General features: G+C 43.6%; 1 protein-coding gene across 1 annotated transcript in view; it reads right to left on the bottom strand.

Annotated features, from left to right (window-relative positions):
• Positions 1 to 2,869, bottom strand: part of dusp13a (dual specificity phosphatase 13a) — a 28,041-nt gene extending 25,172 nt beyond the window's left edge. The window contains exon 1 of the mRNA XM_073025726.1: positions 2,713 to 2,869. The gene's annotated coding sequence lies outside the window, so the exon portion shown is untranslated. The remainder of the gene's footprint in view (positions 1 to 2,712) is intronic.
• Between the last annotated feature and the right edge of the window lie 12,609 nt (positions 2,870 to 15,478).

Genomic DNA, 15,478 nt, shown 5'->3' with positions numbered 1-15,478 from the left:
AACTCGGCCTTTTCTCTTTTGAGCCACGGAGGATGAGAGGTGACCTGATAGAAGTGTACAAGATAATGAGAGGCATTAATTGTGTGGATAGTCTGAGGCTTTTTCCCAGGGCTGAAACAGCTAGCACGAGAGGGCATAGTTTTAAGGTGCTTGGAAGTAGGTACAGAGGAGATGTCAGGGTTAAGTTTTTTTATGCGAGAGTGGTGAGTGCGTGGAATGGGTACTGGTGGCGGCGGTAACAATAGGGTCTTTTAAGAGACTCCTGGATGGATACATGGAGCTTAGAAAAATGGAGGGCTATGGGTAAGCCTAGGTAGTTCTAAAGTAAGGACATGTTTGACACAGCTTTGTGGGTTGAAGGGCCTGTATTGTGCTGCAGGTTTTCTATGTTTCTAAAAAGAGAAAAGTAAGAGTGGAGTAAAGAAAAATCAAGTGAAGTGCAAAAGAGAAAAAAGTTATAAGATTTTAAAAGTTCAATGAGTGTAAGGGCATTTTATCTGAATGCCCGTAGTATTCAAAATAAAGTCAGTGAACTTGTGGCACAAATCAGTACAAAAGGTTATCATTTAGTGGCCATTACAGAAATGTGGTTTCAGGGTTGAGAGGATTGGGAATTAAATATCCAAGGATATCAGGCAATATGGAAGGATAGGCAGGAAGGTAAGGGAGGTGGGGTTGTGCTTTAATTAAAGATGAGATCAGGGTGATAGTGAGATGATATCAGATCTAAGGAGCAGAATGTTGAATCCATCTGAGTAGAGATTAGGAATAGTAAAGGGAAAAAAACCACTGGTGGGAGTTGTGCATCGGCCACTGAATAATAACATTATAGTGGCACAGGCAATAAACAGAGAAATAACTGAGGCATGTTAGAATGGAACATCAGTTATCATGGGGGACTTTAACTTGCACATAGATTGGGCGAATCAAATGGGTTGTGGCAGTCTTGAGGAGGACTTCACAGAATGCATCTGTGATGGTTTTCCTGAACAGCTTGTTACTGAACCTACAAGGGAACATGTTATCTTAAATCTGATTCTGTGCAATGAGACAGGTAAAATTAGTGATCTTGTAGTTAGGATTCTCTTGAAACGAGTGATCACAGTGTGATTGAGTTTCTCATACAAATGATGGGTGCAATAGTTTGATTCAAAACCAGTGTATTATGCCTAAACAATGGAGACTGCAATGGGCTGGGGTTGTTCCAATCTGCCTGTACCTGCAATGCACCTCCTTTTCTTCTTTAACCAGGGCCTCAATCTCTCTTGAAAACAAAGGGTCCCTACACTTGTTATCTTCACCTTTTATTCCAACAGGCACAAATAAGTTTTGTACTCCCAAAAGTTCACTTTTAAAGACCTCTCACTTACCAAGTACACTTTTGCCAAAGAGCAGCCTGTCCCAATCTACACTTGCCAGATCATTTTTGATACCATCAAAATGAGCCTTTCTCCATGGACCAGACCTATCATTTTGCAGATTAACTGCAGATTCTGATCATCATCATGATCAGTCTCCTTCCCTGGGGATCAGGGCAGGGTCTGGCAGGAGGGGTATGAAACAGGACAGGTCATTACTGCTGTGTGGATCAGTGAGAGGCATACACTTTTACCTAGCCATCCTCTCTCCTCTCTATAATTCCCACTTTTCATCCTGACCGCATTGTGGTCTGGGGTATTTTAAGGCACTCACTAAATGAAGCTTCAGTCCTGGTAGGAGTCTGTATTGTTCTGGATGATGGACACCCAGGTCTGAGCTTTGATTCAGTCCGGGCATAGAATCAGAGCCATACTAGGAATCTGCAGCAGGTTCTAATTATAAACTGAGAAACCTTAGAAGGCTGATCCAAAAGTAAAAAGTGACTTGCAGCCAAGGTGCCCTGTGATGTTAAATGCCACACACACAAAAATAAACACGCTAAAGGAATCTAATGCTCAACTTCGATGTTGAGTAACTTTCATACATTTATAAACTTGTTTAATTATTACTTATGGAAATGATTCCGATTTGTGACTAAACTTCACTGAGTTGAAGATTTACCTTCAATTTCTCAGATGAGTGTACTTTTCAGAGTCTTTGGCCAGTAGCATGGATATTAGTGAGGAGCAACACACATAAAAAGCAGGTCAGGCAGCATCTATGGAGAGTAACAATCTGGGGACATTTCGGGCTGAAACCTTTCACCATGTTTTCAGTGGATATCAGTCACTGAGGCTTGCAAATAATTTAATTCTCAGACCAGAGGAAATGCTTCCCTGTTCTTTTTGCACACAGCTGAAGATGCTGATTCATGGCCCTGCTTCAAGCTCCATTCTCGGAGTGTGAGAGTTACAACAGGACCTCACAACAACACTGAGATGTGAATTTGTATTCCACCAATGTCCCAGATCATCAGTCCCAACTATGGAGCCAAGGAGCTAATCTTGCGTCAGACACCTATAAGGAACATGTGGTGTGTGGATAGGTAACATACTAATATGGGCTGAATGGCCTGCACTGTGCTGTACTGTCCCAAGTTCTGTAACTATAACAGTTTATCAGAGGTCATTAGGCTTTGAGAAATGTCCCAATCTTCTGCCAATGTTGATCAAATGACTACATTACTGTCCCACACTGGTATCAGCTGCCAGATTGCCAAATTATTTTTCTGCCAGACACCAACATTAAACAAGGTCTCTGCCCCAGTACAGAGTAGAGTCTTTTTCTACTTACCCTCCTATGTCGGACTAGGTGTTAAGGTTCAGTTCTTTCCTGTTCATCAGCTAAGAAGTTGTGAGAAATGACTTCCCGGTCAAGTTACTGAATACAGCCCAGGGAGGGCCTCATCTGGAATTGACAGGCCAGTCACGAGCTGCCTGTCACTGGCTCAAACAGCAGTGGAGTGTGAACAGAGGCCAGCCAGCCCATAGTATGCCCACTGCTGCCCCGGCAAGAGCTACACAGACTTTGAAGTGTTCTGTGTCCCTCAATAATGTGGCATGCTGTAACATTCTTCATCATGGGATTATACCGAAACTGTAAATGTCCAACAATGAGCACCCAGAAACAAAAAGCCAGCTCACTCAGAATCAGAATCAGGTTTATTATCACCAGCATGTGACGGGAAATTTTTTAACTTAGCAGCAGTAGGTCAATGCAATATGTCATCTAGTAGAGAGAAAAAATAAATAAAATAAAAACAATAGTAATAAATAAACAAGTAAATCAATAACATATATTGAATAGATTTTAAAAATATGCAAAAACAGAAATACTGTAAATTAGAAAAAAGTGAGGTAGTATCCAAAGATTCAATGTCCATTTAGGAATCAGATAGCTGAGGGGAAGAAGCTGTTCCTGAATTGCTGAGTGTGTGCCTTCAGGCTTCTGTACCTCCTACCTGATGGTAACAGTGAGAAAAGGGCATGCTCTGGGTGCTGGAGATCCTTACTAATGGACACTATCTTTCTGAGACACCGTTCCCTAAAGATGTCCTGGGTATTTTGTAGGCTCGTACCCAAGATGGAGCCGACTGACTTTACAACCCTCTGCAGCTTCTTTCGGTCCTGTGCAGTAGGCCCCTCCCCCCATGCCAGACAGTGATGCAGCCTGTCAGAATGCTCTCCATAGTACATCTATAGAAGTTTTTGAGTGTATTTCCTGACATACAAAATCTCTTCAAACTTCTGATGAAGTATAGCCACTGTCTTGCTTTCTTTATAACTGCATCAATATGTTGGGACCAGGTTAGATCCTCAGAGATCTTGACACCCAGCAACTTGAAGCTGCTCACTCTCTCCACTTCTGATCTCTCTATGAGGATTGGTATGTGTTCCTTTGTCTTATCCTTCCTGAAGTCCACAATCAGCTCTTTCGTCTTACTGACGTTGAGTGTCAGGTTGTTGCTGCGGCACCATTCCACTAGTTGGCATATCTCACTCCTGTATGCCCTCTCGTCACCATCTGAGATTCTACCAACAATGGTTGTATTGTCAGCAAATTTATAGATGGTATTTGAGCTATGCCCAGCTACACAGTCATGTGTATATAGAGAGTAGAGCAGTGGGCTAAGCACACACCCCTGAGGTGCGCCAGTGTTGATCATCAGCAAGGAGGATAAGTTATCACAAATTCGCACAGATAGTGGTCTTCCAGTTCGGACGTCGAGGATCCAATTACAAGGGAGGGTACAGAGGCCCAGGTTCTGCAACCTCTCTATCAGGATTGTGGGAATGATGGTATTAAGTACTGAGCTAAAGTTGATGAACAGCATCCTGACATAGGAGTCTGTGTTGTCCAGGTGGTCTAAAACCCTGTGAAGAGCCGTTGAGATTGCGTCTGTCGTTGACCTATTGTGACGATAGGCAAATTGCGATGGGTCCAGGTCCTTGCTGAGGCAGGAGGTCAGTCTAGTCATGACCAACCACTCAATTCACCCCGGCCTTATTAACCTTGGCTGGACTCATCCAAAGTGTATTCACCGTGTGTGTATTAACACTGGGTCTATTCACCTCAGGTGGAATCACCCCTATTGTGATTACCCCGGGCGTATTCACACTGAGTGTATTCAATCCGGGTGTATTCACCTTGGCTGGACTCACCCTGGGTGTATTCACCACAGACATATTCATTCCAGGAGTACTCACCCCTGGTGTATTCACCTCAGTTGTATTCACTCCTGGTATATTCACCCCTGGTATTCACTACTGGTATAATCACTCCTGGCATATTCACCCCTGGTATACAGTATTCACTCCTGGTATATTCACCCCTGGTATATTCACTCCTGCTATATTCACTTCTGGTATATTTACCCCTGGTATATTCACTCCTGGTATATTCATCCCTGGTGTATTCACTCCTGGCATACTCACCCCTGGTATATTCACACCTGGTATGTTCAACCCTGGTGTATTCACCCCTGCTATATTCAGCTCTAGTATATTCACTCCTGGTACATTCAGACAGACAGACAGACAGACATACTTTATTGATCCTGAGGGAAATTGGGTTTTGTTACAGTCGCACCAACCAAGAATAGTGTAGAAATATAGCAATATAAAACCATAAATAATTAAATAATAATAGGTAAATTATGCCAAGTGGAAATAAGTCCAGAACCAGCCTATTGGCTCAGGGTGTCTGACACTCTGAGGGAGGAGTTGTAAAGTTTGATGGCCACAGGCAGAAATGACTTCCTATGACACTCAGTGTTGCATCTCGGTGGAATGAGTCTCTGGCTGAATGTACTCCTGTGCCTAACCAGTACATTATGGAGTGGATGGGAGACATTGTCCAAGATGGTATGTAACTTGGACAGCATCCTCTTTTCAGACACCACCGTCAGAGAGTCCAGTTCCACCCCCACAACATCACTGGCCTTACAAATGAGTTTGTTGATTCTGTTGGTGTCTGCTACCTTCAACCTGCTGCCCCAGCACACAACAGCAAACATGATAGCACTGGCCACCACAGACTCGTAGAACATCCTCAGCATCGTCCAGCAGATATTAAAGGACCTCAGTCTCCTCAGGAAGTAGAGATGGCTCTGGCCCTTCTGGTAGACAGCCTCAGTGTTCTTTGACCAGTCCAGTTTATTGTCAATTCGTATCCCCAGATATTTGTAATCCTCCACCATGTCCACACTGACCCCTTGGATGGAAACAGGGGTCACTGGTGCCTTAGCCCTCCTCAGGTCCACCACCAGCTCCTTAGTCTTTTTCACATTAAGCTGCAGATGATTCTGCTCACACCATGTGACAAAGTTTCCCACCATAGCCCTGTACTCCGCCTCACCTCCCTTGCTGATGCATCCAACTATGGCAGAGTCATCAGAAAACTTCTGAAGATGGCAAGACTCTGTGCAGTAGTTGAACTCCTGGTATACTCACTCCTGGTGTATTCACCCCTGGTATAATGACCCCTGGTATATTCACTCCTGGTATTTTCATCCCTGGTATGTTCACTCTTGGTGTACAGTATTGACACCTGGTATACTCACTCCTGGTGTATTCATCCAAGTTGTATTCACTCCTGGTATATTCACGCCCAGTTTATTCACCCCTGGTATTCATTCCTAGTATATTCACTCCTGGTGTATTCACTCCTTGTATATTCACCCCTGGTATATTCAACCCTAGTGTATTCACTCCTGGTATATTCATCTCTGGTGTATTCACCCCTGGTATAATCACTCCTGGTATATTCAGTCCTGGTATAGTCACCCCTGGTATATTCACTCCTGGTATAGTCACCTCTGGTATATTCACCCCTGGTATAATCACTCCTGGTATATTCACTCCTGGTGTATTTACCCCTGGTATATTTACCCCTGGTACATTCATCCCTGGTACATTCATCCCTGGTATATTCACCTCTGGTATTATCACCCCTGGTATATTCACTCCTGTTATATTCACCCCTGGTGTATTTGCCCCTGGTGTATAATCTCCTGGTATATTTTCCCCTGGTACATTCATCCCTGGTATATTCACCTCTGGTATTATCACCCCTGGTATATTCACTCCTGTTATATTCACCCCTGGTGTATTTGCCCCGGTGTATAATCTCCTGGTATATTTTCCCCTGGTATTTTCACCCCTGGTACATTCACCCCTGGATAGAGTCCAGCTTGGCTGAACAAATTGTCTTACCATTGTGGCAGGGGCTCACATGCACCAAACAAATGTAGGTTTAAAGGTGAAACTTGCAGTAAATGGAACAAAGTGGGTTATATACAAAGAGCATGTTGGTCAGACAAAAATACATGGTCTGCACAGAGAAGAGAAAAAAATAAAAAGTCATGTTGTTTCGAAATTGACATTCTGTTGATGAAAAATCTGATAATGATGAGAGTGACAAAAGGCTTTAGGTTTACAGTGTGAAAATTAGCATGAGAAAAGCAATGTGCCTTACACCAGAAGTGAATAGGAAATGAATTACAATGGCATTGGAGACTGGCTCACCCTCGTCTTTGAGAATATGGACCCAATCTGAGACATCCTGATCCTGGCAGCAAAGACTTAGGCCTTAATGGGACAATTTAAAACTTACTATGCTGTGGATGTCTGTATATAGTAGTTGTATTATTTAGTATGGAAGCATAGAAAACCTACAGCGCAGTACAGGTTGCTCAGCCCACGATGCTGTGCTGAACATGTACTTACTTTAGAAATTACCTAGAGTTACCCATAGCCTTCTATTTTTCTAAGCTCCATGTATCTATCCAGGAGTCTCTTAAAAGTCCCTATCGTATCCACCTCCATCACTGTCGCTGGCAGCCATTTCCACGTACTCACCATTCTCTGTGTATAAAACTTAACCCTGACATCTCCTCTGTACCTACTCCCAAGCACCTTAAAACTGTGCCCTCTCATGTTATCCATTTCAGCCCTGGGAAAAAGCCTCTGACTATCCACACAATCAATGCCTCTCATCATCTTATACACCTCCATCAGGTCACCTCTCATCCTCCGTCACTCCAAGGAGAAAAAGCCGAGTTCACTCAACCTATTCTCATAAGGCATGCTCCCCAATCGAGGCAACATCTTTGTAAATCTCCTCTGCACCCTTTCTATAGTTTCCATGTCCTTCCTGCAGTGAGATGACCAGAACTGAGCACAGTACCCTAAGTGGGGTCTGACCAGGGTCCTAATATAGTTGTAATATTACCTCTCGGCTCTTAAACTCAATCCCACAGTTGATGAAGACATAGAAACACAGAAACATAGAAAATAGGTGCAGGAGTAGGCCATTCGGCCCTTCGAGCCTGCACAGCCATTCAGTATGATCATGGCTGATCATCCAACTCATAACCCTGTACCTGCTTTCTCTCCATACCCCCTGATCCCTTTAGCCACAAGGGCCATATCTAACTTCCTCTTAAATATAGTCAATGAACCGGCCTCAACTGTTTCCTGTGGCAGAGAATTCCACAGATTCACCACTCTCTGTGTGAAGAAGTTTTTCCTCATCTAAGTCTCATTTCCTCATCTCATTTTCCTATCCAAGTCACCCTGCATCCTCTTAGCATCCTCCTCACAGCTAACACCGCCGCCCAGCTTCATGTCATCTGCAAACTTGGAGATGCTGCATTTAATTCCCTCGTCTAAATCATTAATATATATTGTAAACAACTGGGGTCCCAGCACTGAACCTTGCGGTACCCCACTAGTCACTGCCTGCCATTCTGAAAAGGTCCCGTTTACTCCCACTCTTTGCTTCCTGTCTGCCAACCAATTCTCTATCCACATCAATACCATACCCCCAATACTGTGTGCTTTAAGTTTGCACACTAATCTCCTGTGTGGGACCTTGTCAAAAGCCTTTTGAAAATCTAAATATACCACATCCACTGGCTTTCCCCTATCCACTCTACTAGTTACATCTTCAAAAAATTCTATAAGATTCGTCAGACATGATTTTCCTTTCACAAATCCATGCTGACTTTGTCCGATGATTTCACCTCTTTCCAAATGTGCTGTTATCACATCTTTGATAACCGACTCTAGCATTTTCCCCACCACCGATGTCAGACTAACCGGTCTATAATTCCCCGGTTTTTCTCTCCCTCCTTTTTTTAAAAAGTGGGGTTACATTAGCCACCCTCCAATCCCCAGGAACTAATCCAGAATCTAAGGAGTTTTGAAAAATTATCACTAATGCATCCACTATTTCTTGGGTTACTTCCTTAAGCACTCTGGGATGCAGACCATCTGGCCCTGGGGATTTATCTGCCTTTAATCCCTTCAATTTACCTAACACCACTTTCCTACTAACATGTATTTCCCTCAGTTCCTCCATCTCACTAGACCCTCAGTCCCCTACTATTTCCAGAAGATTATTTATGTCCTCCTTAGTGAAGACAGAGCCAAAGCAGTTATGCAATTGGTCTGCCATGTCCTTGTTCCCTATGATCAATTCACCTGTTTCTGACTGTAAGGGACCTACATTTGTCTTGACCAATCTTTTTTCTTTTCACATATCTATAAAAGCTTTTACAGTCAGTTTTTATGTTCCCTGCCAGCTTTCTGTCATAATCTTTTTTCCCTTTCCTAATTAAGCCCTTTGTCCTCCTCTGCTGGTCTCTGAATTTCTCCCAGTCCTCAGGCGTGCTGCTTTTTTTTTGCTAATTTATATGTTTCTTCTTTGGACTTGATACTATCCCTAATTTCCCTTGTCAGCCACGGGTGCACTACCTTCCCTGGTTTATTCTTTTGCCAAACTGGGATGAACAATTGTTGTAGTTCATCCATGCGATCTTTAAATGCTTGCCATTGCATATCCACCATCAACCCTTTAAGTATCATTTGCCAGTCTATCTTAGCTAATTCACGTCTCATACCTTCAAAGCTACCCTTCTTTAAGTTCAGAACCTTTGTTTCTGAATTAATTATGTCACTCTCCATCTTAATGAAGAATTTCACCATATTATGGTCACTCTTACCCAGGGGGCCTCGCACCACAAGATTGCTAACTAACCCTTCCTCATTGCTCAATACCCAATCTAGAATGGCCTGCTCTCTAGTTGGTTCCTCGACATGTTGGTTCAGAAAACCATCCCGTATACATTCCAAGAAATCCTCTTCCTCAGCACCCTTACCAATTTGCTTCACCCAATCTATATGTAGATTGAAGTCACCCATTATAACTACTGTTCCTTTATTGCATGCATTTCTAATTTCCTGTTTAATGCCATCCCCAACCTCACTACTACTGTTAGGTGGCCTGTACACAACTCCCACCAGCGTTTTCTGCCCCTTAGTGTTATGCAGCTCTACCCATATCGATTCCACATCCTCCAGGCTAATGTCCTTCCTTTCTATTGCATTGATCTCCTCTCTAACCAGCAATGCTACCCCACCTCCCTTTCTTTCCTGTCTATCCCTCCTGAATATTGTATATCCCTGGATGTTGAGCTCCCATCCTTGGTCACCCTGGAGCCATGTCTCTGTGATCCCAACTATATCATATTCATTAATAACTATCTGCACATTCAATTCATCCACCTTGTTACGAATGCTCCTCGCATTAATACACAAAGCCTTCAGGCTTGTTTTTACAACACTCTTAGCCCTTATACAATTATGTTGAAAAGTGGCCCTTTTTGATTTTTGCCCTGGATTTGCCTGCCTGCCACTTTTACTTTTCACCTTACTACTTTTTGCTTCTACCCTCATTTTACACCCCTCTGTCTCTCTGCACTTGTTCCCATCCCCCTGCCACATTAGTTTAAATCCTCCTTAAACTAATGTGGCAGGGGGATGGGAACAATACACCGTACGCCTTCTTAACCACAGAGTCAACCTGCGCAGCTGCTTTGAGTGTCCTATGGACTCAGACCCTTCTGCCCCTCCACACTGCCAAGAGTCTTACCATTAATACTATATTCTGCCATCATATTTGACCTACCAAAATGAACCATTTCACACTTATCTGGGTTCAACTCCATCTGCCACTTCTCAGCCCAGTTTTGCATCCTATCGATGTCCTGCTGTAACCTTTAACAGCCCTTCACACTATCTACAACACCCCCAAACTTTGTGTCATCAGCAAATTTGTTAACCCATTCCTTCACTTCCTCATCCAGGTCATTTATAAAAATCACTAAGGGAAGAGATCCCAGAACAGATCCTGAGGCACACCACTGGTCACTGACCTCCATGCAGAATATGACTCATCTACAACCACTCTTTGCCTTCTGTGGGCAAGGCAATTCTGGATCCACAAAGAAAGGTCCCCTTGGATCCCATGCCTCCTTACTTTCTCAATAAGCCTTGCATGGGGTACCTTATCAAATGCCTTGCTGAAATCCATATTCACTACATCTACTGCTCTACCTTCATTAATCTGTTTGGTTACATCCTCAAGATATTCAATCAGGCCCATAAGATAGGACCTGCCTTTGACAAAGCCATGTTGACTATTCCTAATCATATTATGCCTCTCCAAATGTTCATAAATCCTGCCTCTCAGGATTTTCTCCATCAACTTACCAACCACTGAAGTAAGACTCACTGGTCTATAATTTCCTGGGCTATCTCTACTCCCTTTCTTGAATAAGGGAACAACATCTGTAACTCACTGATCCTCCAGAACCTCTGCCATCCCCATTGACGATGCAAAGGTCATTGCCAGAGGCTCAGAAATCTCCTCCTTCATCTCCCACAGTAGCCTGGGATATATCTCATCCGGTCCCAGTGACTTATCCAACTTGATGCTTTCCAAAAGCTCCAGCACATCCCTTCTTAGCGTCTATATGCTGAAGCTTTTCAGTCTGATGTAAGTCATTCCTGCAATTGCCAGGGTCCTTTTCCATAGTGAATACTGAAGTAAAGTATTCATTAAGTACCTCCACTATCTCCTCCTGTTCCATACATACTTTTCCACTGTCATACTTGTTTGGTCCTATTCTCTCACATATTATCCTCTTGCTCTTCACATACTTGTAGAATGCCTTGGGTGTTTCCTTAATCCTGCTCGCCAAGGCCTTCTCATGGTCCCTTCTGGCTCTCCTAATTACTTTCTTAAGCTCATTCCTACTAGCCTTATAATTTTCTAGATCTCTATCATTGCTTAGTTTTTTGAACCTTTCATAAGCTTTTCTCTTCTTCTTGACTCAATGTTCAACAGCCTTTGTACACTATGGTTCCTTACCCTACCATCCTTTCCCTGTCCCATTGGAATGTACTTATGGAGAACACCACACAAATATCCCCTGAACATTTGCCACATTTCTGCTGTAAATTTTCCTAAGAACATCTGTTCCCAATTTATGCTTCAAAGTTCCTGCCTGATAGCTTCATATTTTCTCTTACTCCAATTAAACGCTTTTCTAACTTGTCTGTTCCTATCCCTCTCCAATGCTATAGTAAAGGAGATAGAATTATGATCACTATCTCCAAAACGCTCTCCCACTAAGAGACCTGACACCTGAGCAGGTTCATTTCCCAATACCAGATCAAGTACAGCCTCTCCTCTTGTAGGCTTATCTACATACTGTGTCAAGAACCCTTCCTGAACATACCTTACAAACTCCATCCCATCTAAACCCCTTGCTCTAGGCAAATGCCAATCAATATTTGGGAAATTAAAATCTCCCACCACGATGACCCTGTTATTATTACACCTTTCCAGAATCTGTCTCCCTATCTGCTCCTCAATGTCCGTGTTAATGTTGGGTGGTCTATAACAACACAAGACTCAATAGACAATCCCTCCATGACTTCCTCCTTTGTTGCAGCCGTGACTCTATCTCTGATCAGCAGTTCCATGCCCCCACCTCTTTTGCCTCCCTCCCTGTCCTTTATGAAATATCTAAAGCCTTGCACTCTAAATAACCATTGCTGCCCTTGAGCCCAAGTTTCTGTAATGATAGATAGATAGATAGATAGATACTTTATTCATCCCCATGGGGAAATTCAACTTTTTTTCCAATGTCCCACAACAATGACCACAACATCATAGCTCCAAGTACTGATCCACACTCTAAGCTCATCCGCTTTGTATACTGTGTATCTAGTTGAGATGCATTCTTTATTGAGTTTATAGCTAAGCAGGGAGGAGTGTTGTGCTTTTAGTATTTCAATAATATTTGAGTAATGTATATATATTTTTTGATTAAGCATTCTTGTTCATGTAAATAATTAATTACAGATTATATGTAAAAATACATGAATTGCATACATCATCTCACCACTACTCGATACCTGTGTGCCTCACTTAAAGTAGGCTCGAAATTAGACCCGCATTCCTGGACTCCAGTGTTTTCCTTTGAATTAGTTGGATGTTTGGAAGGTACAAAACAATTGTATTCACCCTGGGTTTATTCACCTCAGGTGTATTCACCCTGGGCAATACCATGTCGTGTCGTTGGTCACTTGGGTGCTGGAATCTGAGGCAATAAATGGGAATATGGGAAGGATGAGGTGGGATGGGTGGTTGATGGTCAGCATGACCATCCTGATCCCACGCTCTGTCTCTCTATGACTCTGACCTGCAGCGAGTGGGCAGCATTGTGAAGGTGGAAGCCTCTGCTGCCACTGGAGGATGAAGGGGTGGAACTAGGGACATGGTCTCAATCCCAGCCTCCAATGGTTTCTGTGCAATTAGTGTGCTCTCCCTGTGACACAGTTGGTTTTCCTCAGGCACTCCAAAAGGCACATGGGTCGGTAGATTAATTTATAGCTGTTAATTGCCCCCGGTATGTGAGTGAGGGGTGGCATACAGGGAGAGTTGATGGGGATACGAGGAGATTTGCAAGGATTAATGTAAGTAAGTGGTGGATGGTCAACACGGACCGGATGGGTCAAAGGACCTGCTTCTGTGCTCTGTCTCTCTGTAGTTTTAATGGAACCCTCTGCAGGTGGGGAGGAGTGGTGAGGTTCGGGAGGGGTGTGGTTCTGGGGTGTATGGGGATATCGGGGAGGTTCGGGAGGTTCAGGGCTGTTTGAGGATGTGTGGGGTTTGTGGAGTTTTGGGGAGAGGGGAGGTGGGGGGTTCAAGGTCAATGGGGTGGGCAGGTTTGGGGGTAAGGAGGCTTCAGGGTTAGGGGAGTGGGTTAGGGTTTTGGGGGCTTCGGAGGGGTTTGGTGGGGGCTTGGGTGGATGGTATTCAGGGTTTGGGGTATTCTGGGGAGGTGTGTTTTGGGATTCAGGAGGGGTGTTTGAGGGTTTGGGATGAATGGGGAGGGTGGGTCGAGGTTTGGGGTGGATCGGGGGTTTGGTTGTTTTCAGGTGTTTCGGGAGGTTTGGGGTGGTTTATGGGTTTCAGGGGTGGGGGTTCAGGTGGTTCAGGGGAGGAATATTCAGGGGGAGTTCGGAGAAGTTTGGGTAGGGAGATAGACTGTGGAGGTGGAGGGGGTAGCTAGGGTTTTGAGTCTAGGCTAGCTCTATGGATAAAGGAACCATTTAGAAACTCTAAGACTATTAAAGATGAGGTGGTTTCAGTAAAAGGTTAAAACAGAACAGAGAACGTGAGCAGCAACATCATAGATGTTGCTGCTAGAACTCAGTCCGTTTGTGAACTCTCCACACGTCAGCAAGGCCTCTGTAAGAACATCACACCTCTTCTGCAGAGGATGGCAGCTCCATATGTGTCCACCGTTGCTCAGTTCTCCGAGAATCAATAGCTCCCTCTGCAAACACTCCTTATTCTCATTCAACTCAATATCCAAGTTATGTAACTGTTGTAGGAGTCGGTGGTTGGGCGAAATCGGTCTGAACAAAACCATCTTGTGGACAGCTGCAGCAGACAGCGCTCATGATATATCAGCAGATAGGCCAAGAGGAGTGAGACTGGCCAGCTTAACCCAGGATGCAATGTACCAGGAGCTCAGTTGCAGGAGACAAACAGACAGACAGACGGACAGCTGGACAAACAGACAGACAGACAGACAGACACATGGACAAATGGACAGAGAGAGATTAGATGTGTTAATTACTGGCAAACCAATGGGAATTGCATTAAAAAGCTGGTACAGATTGAGCATCCCTGTTCCAAAATTCTAAAATCTGAAAACCTCAGAAATCCAAAAAGAAATTTGAAGATTCCCAGGCAATGCGCAGGTCTCTGCACACCACAGACAGCTCTAAGAAGTGACCTCACATATGTAATGAACAGATAGAATATGAAATAGAAAAACATTGCATAAAGCAAAAAGAAGATCTTGATCATGTATTGAAATTTCCTGGGTTATCTCTACTCCTTTTCTTGATCAAGGGAACAACGTTTGCAACCTCCTAATCCTCTAGTACTTCTCCCATCCCTATTGATGATGCAAAGATCATCGCCAGAGGCTCAGCAATCTCCTCTCTCACTTCCCATAGTAACCTGGGGTATATCTCATTTGGTCCCAGTGACTTATCTAACGTAATACCTTTCAAAAGATCCAGCACATCCTCTTTCTTAATGTCTATACACTCAAGTGTTTCAGTTCCGCTGTAAGTCATTCCCACAATTGCCAAGGTTCTTTTCACTGGTGAGTACTGAAGCGAAGTATTCATTAAGTACCTCTGCTACCTCCTCCGACTCCATGCACATGTTTCCACTATCAGTCCTGATTGGTCCTATTCTCACACGGCTCATCCTCTTGCTCTTCACATACTTGCCTTGAGGTTTACCTTAATCATGCTCACCAAGAACTTCTCATGGCCTTTTCTAGCTCTCCTAATTTTATTCTTAAGCTCCTTCCTGGCAACATTGTAATTTTCTAGAGCACTAACAGTACCTACTTTCTTGAACCTTTTGTAAGCTCTTTTCTTCTTAACTCGATTTCCTACTTTGTACACCATGGTTCTTTTAACCTACCATCCTTTCTGTGCCTCAATGGAACATACCTACGCAGAACTCCATGCAAATTTTCCCTGAACATTTGCCACATTTCTGCCATGCATTTCCCTGAGAACATCTGCTTCCAATTTATGTTCCCAAGTTCCTTCCTAATAGCATCATACTTCTCCCTACCCAATTAAATGTTCTCCCAAATTGTCTGCTCCTATCT

This window comes from Hemitrygon akajei, chromosome 21 (assembly GCF_048418815.1).
Source record: "Hemitrygon akajei chromosome 21, sHemAka1.3, whole genome shotgun sequence".
NCBI lineage: Eukaryota > Metazoa > Chordata > Chondrichthyes > Myliobatiformes > Dasyatidae > Hemitrygon > Hemitrygon akajei.
Note: the sequence above shows the minus strand (reverse complement) of the source record. Positions and strands in the feature narration are given on the sequence as shown.